Source organism: Gossypium arboreum, chromosome 10 (assembly GCF_025698485.1).
Source record: "Gossypium arboreum isolate Shixiya-1 chromosome 10, ASM2569848v2, whole genome shotgun sequence".
NCBI lineage: Eukaryota > Viridiplantae > Streptophyta > Magnoliopsida > Malvales > Malvaceae > Gossypium > Gossypium arboreum.
Genome location: NC_069079.1, coordinates 18,913,963 through 18,922,807, shown reverse-complemented (window position 1 = coordinate 18,922,807; position 8,845 = coordinate 18,913,963). Strand labels below are relative to the sequence as shown.

Genomic DNA, 8,845 nt, shown 5'->3' with positions numbered 1-8,845 from the left:
CCTCAAGGTTCGGTTTTTTTTCTTGCTGGTAAGGTTGTTCTTGGAAACTTGGAGAGAGTTGTGCTCTTTGATTTCCTTGACCACCCCAAGAGAATTGGGATGGTTCCTCCAACCTACATTATAGGTATTACTTAAGGGTTATTCTAAGGCCTAGAACTATTACCCATATAATTTATTTGTTCGTTCTCTGTGCTAGGACCGTAGGGTAGACAGTCTGGATTGTTCATTCCTCCTTCATTCTTATCACATTGCATCACTAGATGTGCCTGCGTAGAACCATATAAACCATCAATTTCCTTATTTAAAAGTTCTACCTAATTCGATAACATGGTGACCACATATAAGTTAAAAGCACCGATTGCTTTCATCGACTTTGTCCTCATGACTTGCAACTGATAATTATTCAATGCCATCTCCTCTATAAATTCATAAGCCGCTTCAGGTGTTTTATTATTAAGTGTTCCACCGGCTGCTGCATCGATTAACTGCCTAGTTGAGGGGTTCAAACCATTGTAGAATGTCTAAACCTATAGCCATAGAGGTAACCCATAGTGAGGGAACTTTCTCAATAAATCCTTGTATCTCTCCCATGCATCATATAAAGTTTCTAAGTCGATTTGAATGAAGGAAGAGATATCATTCCTTAACTTGACTTTCTTAGCTGGTGGGAAGTACTTTAGTAGGAATTTCTCGGTCATTTGATCTCATGTAATGATAGAACCTCATGGTAAAGGATTCAACCACTGTTTAGCTTTGTTGCTCAACGAGAAAGGGAATAGCCGTAGGCGACTGACGTCGTCAGGAATGCCATTAATCTTGAAAGTATCACAGACTTCCAGAAAATTAGCCAAATGAATATCTGGATCTTCGTCTTGCAAACCATCGAACTAAACGTATTGTTGTACCATCTGAATAGTGTTGGGCTTCATTTCGAAACTATTTGCAGCAATAGTGGGTCTCACAATACTCGATTCAGCCCCAGTTAGAGTGAGCTTGGCATAATTGTAAATAGTATGAGGAACATGATCTGGATTTTGCAGCAACTGCAGGAGGTAGCTGATTATTCTAATTATCACCCATCTCCTCAGCAATAATAATGTCCTCTTGCTCGTCTACTATACTCTATCAACTCTGCCTTCTTTCTCTACGATTTCTACAAGCTATGCTTTCAATTTTGCTGTCAAATAGTAATAGTCCCGAAGGGTTTCTTCTAGTCAAAAACTAAAGGAACCTGCCATAAGCAAATAAAAGAAAAACTAGAAAACAAAAATTAAACTAAAAATAAAAATGGCTAATTTAATAGAACTTGAGTGTTCTTAATATTTTAGTCCCCGGAAACGACGTCAAAAACTTGATAGTCACTAAACTAACTATAATTACGACAAAGGTAAGCACACCTATCGAGCAATAATATAGCTATGGTGAGTAGGGAATATCGTATCCACAAAGAATAAAAGTAATAGTAATTATCGTTTTTCTATTATTTAGCTGATAAATTGGAGCGATTGTTTTTAATCTAAATTTACTAATCTAATTTAACTAAGAACACAACAGAGAATGAAATAGGAAAATAATCAAAGATAACCAAACAGAAAGACAATACCCAGGAAAGAATCCACCTAGACTTCACCTATTATTCTGAATCTAAATTAAATGATTTCTTCACTTGTGTCTTGATCCGTAGAAATCCCTAAATTATGTTAATATCTCTTTCAAGAGTAAGAACAACTGACTCTAGGTTGATTAATTGAAATCTCTTTCTAATTAAAATCCCTATTGTTGCATTAACTAAATCTATGAATTTCTCTATTAGATTTGACTCTAATCCGATAGATTTATGTCGTCCTATTTCTAAGATCGCATGCAACTCCACTCAATTATGCTAGATTTACACTTAGACAGGGACTTTTGCTCCACTGAAATAAACACATTAAACATGAATTAATATATCAAAAATATTAAAACACGAAATAAGCATACATAATTGAGAACAAGAATAAGTATTTATCGCTTAAAACAGAAATTAAATAATAGAATCCAACACATGTTTCATCCCCCTTAAGTATCTAGGGGATTAGTTCATAATCCTGAATAAAAAAATCTCAAAGTAAAAAAAACCACAAGACAGAAAGAAAGTCAATAAAACTTCATAAGAAGTTAAAAAGAGATATTCAATCTTGAAGGAGATCCACTTTTGAGTTGACTCTGATGGTGTTCTTCGAGTCTTTGCTTTAATCTTCTCTGAGTGCTCTTTTAGGTCTTGTTCTAATATGTATTTATAGACTTTAGAATGCTCAGAAAGCCTAAAGATTAGGTTTTTCCGCATATTTGGGAAGTGGGTTACGAAATTGACACAAGTTGGCACATAGGCATGTGTCCAACCTGTATGGCTCACATGGGCGTGTGTCCAGCCTGTATGGATCCTGAAAATAGCTCTTTTTGTCCGATTTTGGCTTGTTTTTCGCTCCTTTCACTCCCCTATGCTCACCTAAGTATAGAAACATGAATTTAAAGGATTAGGAGCATCAGATTCACTAATTTACATAATAAATCATCTAAAAACACATTAAGAATGAGATTAAAAATATGTTACTTTTATGGCTTATCAACAATCCCAAGAACAATACAATGACATGAAATCAATCTTCCTGATAGGTGAAAACTTGAAGGTGCTACAGACCCTATGACACCAACTCCAATTAGAAACACTTCACTAGGTGAAATTCTCAACACCAAGATGACACAGTTGAATTGATATTCAACAGGCTACAGAGAATGCCTCAAAAACATTCCTTTGAAATAGGAAGTACCAGCACAGCTTTTAGGAGGTTAAATTTAGAAGGATTAAATCCAGAAACACAAACGACAGATTTTAAGACAGTTAGAGCCTCTCTTCGCCTCTTCTATCCCAATAACATTTATAACCAATTTACAAGGAATAGATAATTCCTCAAATATAACTCAAGCTACCTATGCCAGACGGGAAGAAAGTCCCCAAAATTCACCTAATATGTCATCAACATACTCATCAATGACTAATAATGTAAGACAAGGAGAAAATTCAGAAATATTTGTTCTAAAAAAATCTTGTTGCTCAATTTTAAGTTGAGAAAGCTCCAATTTAATTTGTTTTATTTCTAGTTGTAATTCAGAATTTGTAATTTGTCTGGGTTTTGTTTTTTCATATTTATTAAATATTGTATCTTGTATATTGTACATTTGTGATCGATTAGAGATAATTTTTTTTCTTTTTTTTTGGTTTTTCTTTTAATGAAGATTTTAGTTTCAAAAGGTATTCTCTTTTAAGTTCCGGGTCTTGAATTTTATCAATAACTTCAATCATGAATTCTTGGTCTTTAGTTAACATATTAATTGAAGGTTCATTTTCATTGTTAGAGGATTGGGATGTCATATGTAATTCATCTATTTCAGTAGATGTATCATTTTTAGAGGAAGTTGTTTCTAAGAGAATCTCATTTATTTTTTATTATATTTCTTCATTTAGATTTAAATTATTAATCTTTCTTTTAATTTTGTAATATTTTGAGATGTGTCTGGTTTTCCACATCTATAACATTTTATTATTTTATCTATTTTATTTTTATTTTTGTTGTTTCTTTTCTTTTCGTATTTTATATATTTGGGTTTTTATAATATTCTGAAATATTCTTTCTCCTATTTTTTAGTTTTACAGGGCAACATGTTTTTGAAGAAGAAGATTCATTTCTAATGTCAAATTGGTGGTAGAATGATCCTAATTCCTTTCTACATTAATATCTTTCTTTCTTGAGTTGTTTTTGTAATTTTAAATCTTGACAAATTTTTAATCCTTCTTTTTAGGTGAAATTAATTAGTTCACCATATGTAAGTTTTTCATACGGATAATACCTTTGTAATTTTCTCTTATTTGATTTCTAACTTTTTTCCTAGTAAAGTAGGAAGTCTTGCTAGAAATTTTTCTTTCCAAAATGGTTGTTGGTTATCATATCTTTGCATAACTCTAGTCATAAAGACATCTACATACCATTTAAAATCAGTTAATTTTTTTCATTTTAAATTTGATAATAATTCCAAATTTCTATCTTTAAGATGAGAAGAATCTCTTATAAAGTGTTTAGAGATTGAGAAAATCACAGTTGCTACTGCATCTGAGATTTCTCTCCCTTGTTCATCAAAAATAATTCTCCCTTGATCATCATTTTTTATTGCTTTCAAAATTTCTTCTTGTTGGGTCTTAATGAGTTTATGGTCCCACTATTCTTTTACTTGACCAATAAATTCAACAACTAAAAGATTGGCTATACCATGACCACTGATTAATCCATTTTGGTTTTGGATTTTATAAACATTTGAAACCATTGTCATTTGTTGCCTTAAAATGAGAATATTATAATTAGCCATTCCGTCTATATTCCATTCATAAATTGTATTAACATTGTATTTATTTTGGAAAATGAGTTTTTTTTTTACATTAAGATCAAATGCAGTGATTTTTGAATAATATAATCTTTTTGGTTCTTTCCAAGCCATTTTGTTAATTTTTTGTTCATCTGATTGGTCAGAGTCAGATTGAGAAAATTGGTGTAATGTATTTACTGAATGTTGGGATTGCATTGAGGTATCAGGTGCAACTAATTCAGACTTGTAACTTTCCAAAGCATCAAGTCTATTTTGGATTTCTATTAAGAAATCGTTTTGGGATTTTTGGAAAGGTTTTTGAATTTCATAAGGTGTAAATACTGGTTCTTTAGAACTTTTTTCTGTAACCTTTTTTTACTGGTTCTTTCTTAATCAGTTAACTCTTTACCAAATTCTCAATATAATCTAATTGTTTTCCTATTGTATAAAAATTGATATTTGTATAGTTGTTTTGTTTTATTATCATTTTAATATCTTTTGATAAGATTTGTTCTCCTACATCAGGAGCTGTTATTCTTAAAGGATTTGTTTTTATTCCAGTATTTTTGTGAATATATTGAACCTTAATTAAAGGGGGATGTTGGGATTCAACTTCTCCTTTATTGGTCTGCCATCTAATATTATGTTTTATCGTATTAATAGATTCTGAATAATATTCTTCAAACCTTTTAAAGAATTTTATATGAATTTTATGGATTTTATCATTCTTCTAAATTTAACCTTCTAAAAGCTGTGCTGGTACTTCCTATTTCAAAGGAATGTTTTAGAGGCATTCTCTGTAGCCTGTTGAATATTAATTCAACTGTGCCATCTTAATGTTGGGAAATTTCACTTAGTGAAGTGTTTCTAATTGGAGATGGTGCCACAGGGCCTGTAGCACCTTCAAGTTTCCACCTATCAGGAAGGTTGATTTCATGCCATTCTATTGTTCTTGGGATTGTGGTATGAGAACTTAAGGGAGCTGTCTCTATTAAGAGGGTTTCTCCTTTCGGGCTTTGAAGTAAAGCCTTGGTATTGACTACAGAATACATAGCTAAGGGTGTTCAATTAATTAACCGACCCGAAATAACATTAACCGAATTAATCGACCTTTCAAAAATTTTAACCGTTAACCGAACTGAAATTTTTTCAAAAAAATTAACTGAACTGAAAATTTTTCGGTTAATTCGGTCGGTTAAACGAATTAACCGAAAATTATATGTTTTTTAATTTTTGGTTAAAATAAGTATAAAATTAACCGAATTAATCGAATTAACCAAATTACCCAAATTACGAATTAATCGAATTATTTGTATAAAATTATATTTTTATTTTTATTTTTATTTTTATTTTTAGATTTTTATTTTTATTTATTAAATTATTTGTAATTTTTATGATTGGGTTGGGTAATTGGGTTGGGTTGGGTATTTGGGTTAATATATATAAGATTGGGTAATTGGGTTTATGTTGGATTGGGTTTGAATGAATAGTGGGCTATTTATATATTATAATTTTATTTATTAACTTTTTCAGTTAAACCGAAAAAATTTAGTTAACCGACCGGTTTCGAACCAAATTAACCGTTAACCTAAAACTCAAAAAATTATTAATCGACCCCTGACCTAATTAATTTGGTTAACCGACCGATTAACCAAATTCGGTCGGTTAACCGAATTTTTTCGATTTTACCTAAATTTTGCACATCCTATACATAGCTTTGAAGTGGAGTAGATAGGCTAAAGTTAGTCCTTCAGATCCAGTAAGTATTTTATAATTATTGGTATGAATTTGAGGGGTCAAAATTGTAAAATATTTTTATCGGTTAAGTAAGCCATAAAATTTGGGTAACAATGAAAATGTATTAGGCCAGTAATGATGAGTCATTAAACATGATGTGTCTTTAGTCTCTTAAGACAATTAAAATGAAGGTATTTTTAGTGGCTTCAACATTAAGAGGTTTGACACCAATTTGGACTAATCCAAAAAGGAAATATTTATATTTTTGTTCTTTGAGTTTATTAATGACGACTTTATTAATGGGCAAATTATATGTAGTTTTAATTCGGATGATTTGATCAAATGAGTATTATCAATTTAATTTTTTATAAGTTTTATACTTATTTTAACAACAAAAATAAATTTCGATTAATTGATTGAATTAACCCATATATTTTGGTTCAGTTAATTTTTTGAAATTTTTTAATTTGATTAACAATTAAAAATTAAAAAATAAAATTAATTCAATTAATACTAATTTAATTGGTTAACCCAACAAGTTAACCATTTTAACACCACTAAACACCGTATCCAATTTACTCTAATATCTCAAGAAAGTCTACATAATATGACTTATGATAGGTTCAAATTATATAAAAATATAAAATAATTTTAAACACAATTATAATATGAAACAATATTGTACTATCATTGCGTGTTTACGTGAGTCTATTCAAATTCTCTACCAATCTACCTTCTTTGCATGTGTGTTAACCACGACCAAAGTTCTCTTCCCATCAACATTCTTTGAATTCGTCCCTCCAATCTCTATACCGTAGCCCTATCAATGTTAGCAACAAATCCATTATCGACGCACCCCCTGAGAGAAGAAAAAGGCCATGAAATGGACTTGCTCTTACAGTTTGGATCATAGAGGTTTCAAGTAGCTTCCTCTCACAGTAAAAAAAGCCCCACATTTCTTCCTCCATTTGCCGCAGTTCCCCACTTTCCTCTAATTCAAGAATGGCAGCTGATATATCATGTGCCAAATGGGAACCCTTCGAAAATACCTGCAACATAAGACAAACACTGATAATAAAAAAAACACAGCCTTCCACATATTGGCAAATAGAAACTCAACAACATGATTAAATGGAATTAGATCGTTACAAATCCAAAACCGCCTAGATTGTCGTGATGGGTAGATTTTATCTCAGTGAAGTGTGCACAATGTTTTGCAAGGAAAACTTTGGCATAAGGTGTCAAAAGGAAAGCATCCTTTATACTTCCGCTGGATAGAGCTTCCTCATAGTCATTCATTGAAGCAATGGTCCTGATATTTCTTCGCTTGAACCCCAAAACTTTCACTAAATGCTAGATGGTTTGAGATTGCCCATTGCAGCCAATTGCAGCGTTGGTCTGTCTCAGTGAGTCAACATTTGATATTGATGGTTCCTTTGCTACGAGCTTGTGAGCATGGTAGTGATCATGTTTGTGTAAACTTGAGTTAAAATTAACACCAAAAACATCCAAGCATTAATCACAATACGAGAGCCAATATTCTGAGCAGGTCGTCCTACAATTTGAAAGATAACACGACATAGATTATACAACAAAGAAGCATAGAAGAATCCAATCATAAAATACAAGTCAAACCCGAATGCAGTCATTAACATCGTTTGATTATCTTACTTAGTAAAAAGAATAGGGCTTTTAGAAAATTAGGTCAATCCTCGTATTGGCCTTCAATTATCCATGTAGGTGTTTCTAGAAGTACATAGAAAGTTGCAATCATAACCCACAACTGTGGTGTGAAGGTGGTTAGGAGCCACCAAAAATTGTTCAGTTCATTGGTTTTTGCCTTGACCACCTCATGAACCCTGGTTCTAAATATGGGAGTGAGAACTCCACATGCTGTTTATGACCTCCTGTAGTTACTATGTCTCCAATGGCTACATCAAAAGTCTTCAACATAAAAAAAAAGAATCCAAATCAATACTTGTTCAAGAAAAATTAAACCGCATTAATGTATAGAAATTAATGACATAAAATGAATGAATTGGATATTGAGAATGTGATTCTAATTTATGACCTCATAAGCAACCTTGTTGATCAATTCATCAGAGGAACCATCAAAATGAGTGAATTTGTACGTGATTTGGTAGGGTAGGAGTCTCACAACCGCTTCAATAACATCTACGGAAAACCCCCTGATGTGTTTTTTTGCTTCACATCGTCATTATTTATGCTCAAAAATTGGGTGATATTTGATCTCATGGCTACCCCAATTCGCAACACCGACATCCTAGCAGATTAGAATCTATCTCGTTGCCTATTGTAGTGTCCAAGAAATGTAGTTTCAGTGCCTACTAATGCACCTTTGCACCTTATATCATCAAAAAATGTCCATTGAAGTGGTAAGGTTGAGGTTGTCGAAAGGGATGCTTCAACCACTTCAACACTACCCCAAAGCTTGTGGTTTCTTGAATGAGCAGCTAAGGAAGATAAGTTAAGGGTTACAGTATCTATATCATTCCTGTGGAATTTTAGGTCCTTGAAGGAACTAATTAACGCGCTGAAACAATTTACTTTTTTCCTTGAGGTTTTCCGAATCATGGACAACACAGAGGATGCAGATTCTAATTTTGCTTTTGGTAGAGCAGATTCTCCACAAGGTGTGGGCACTTTTGTGGAAAAATTATCCATATTCAGCAAAGCTTTATAGCTTGTT

General features: G+C 32.2%; 1 non-coding gene across 1 annotated transcript; it reads left to right on the top strand.

The window, feature by feature from the left end:
- The first annotated feature begins 543 nt into the window (after window positions 1–543).
- On the top strand, window positions 544–650 carry LOC128283180 (small nucleolar RNA R71). Its single transcript, XR_008273522.1, has one exon. It is a non-coding gene; the product is annotated as a small nucleolar RNA R71 (small nucleolar RNA).
- The last annotated feature ends 8,195 nt before the right edge of the window (window positions 651–8,845 follow it).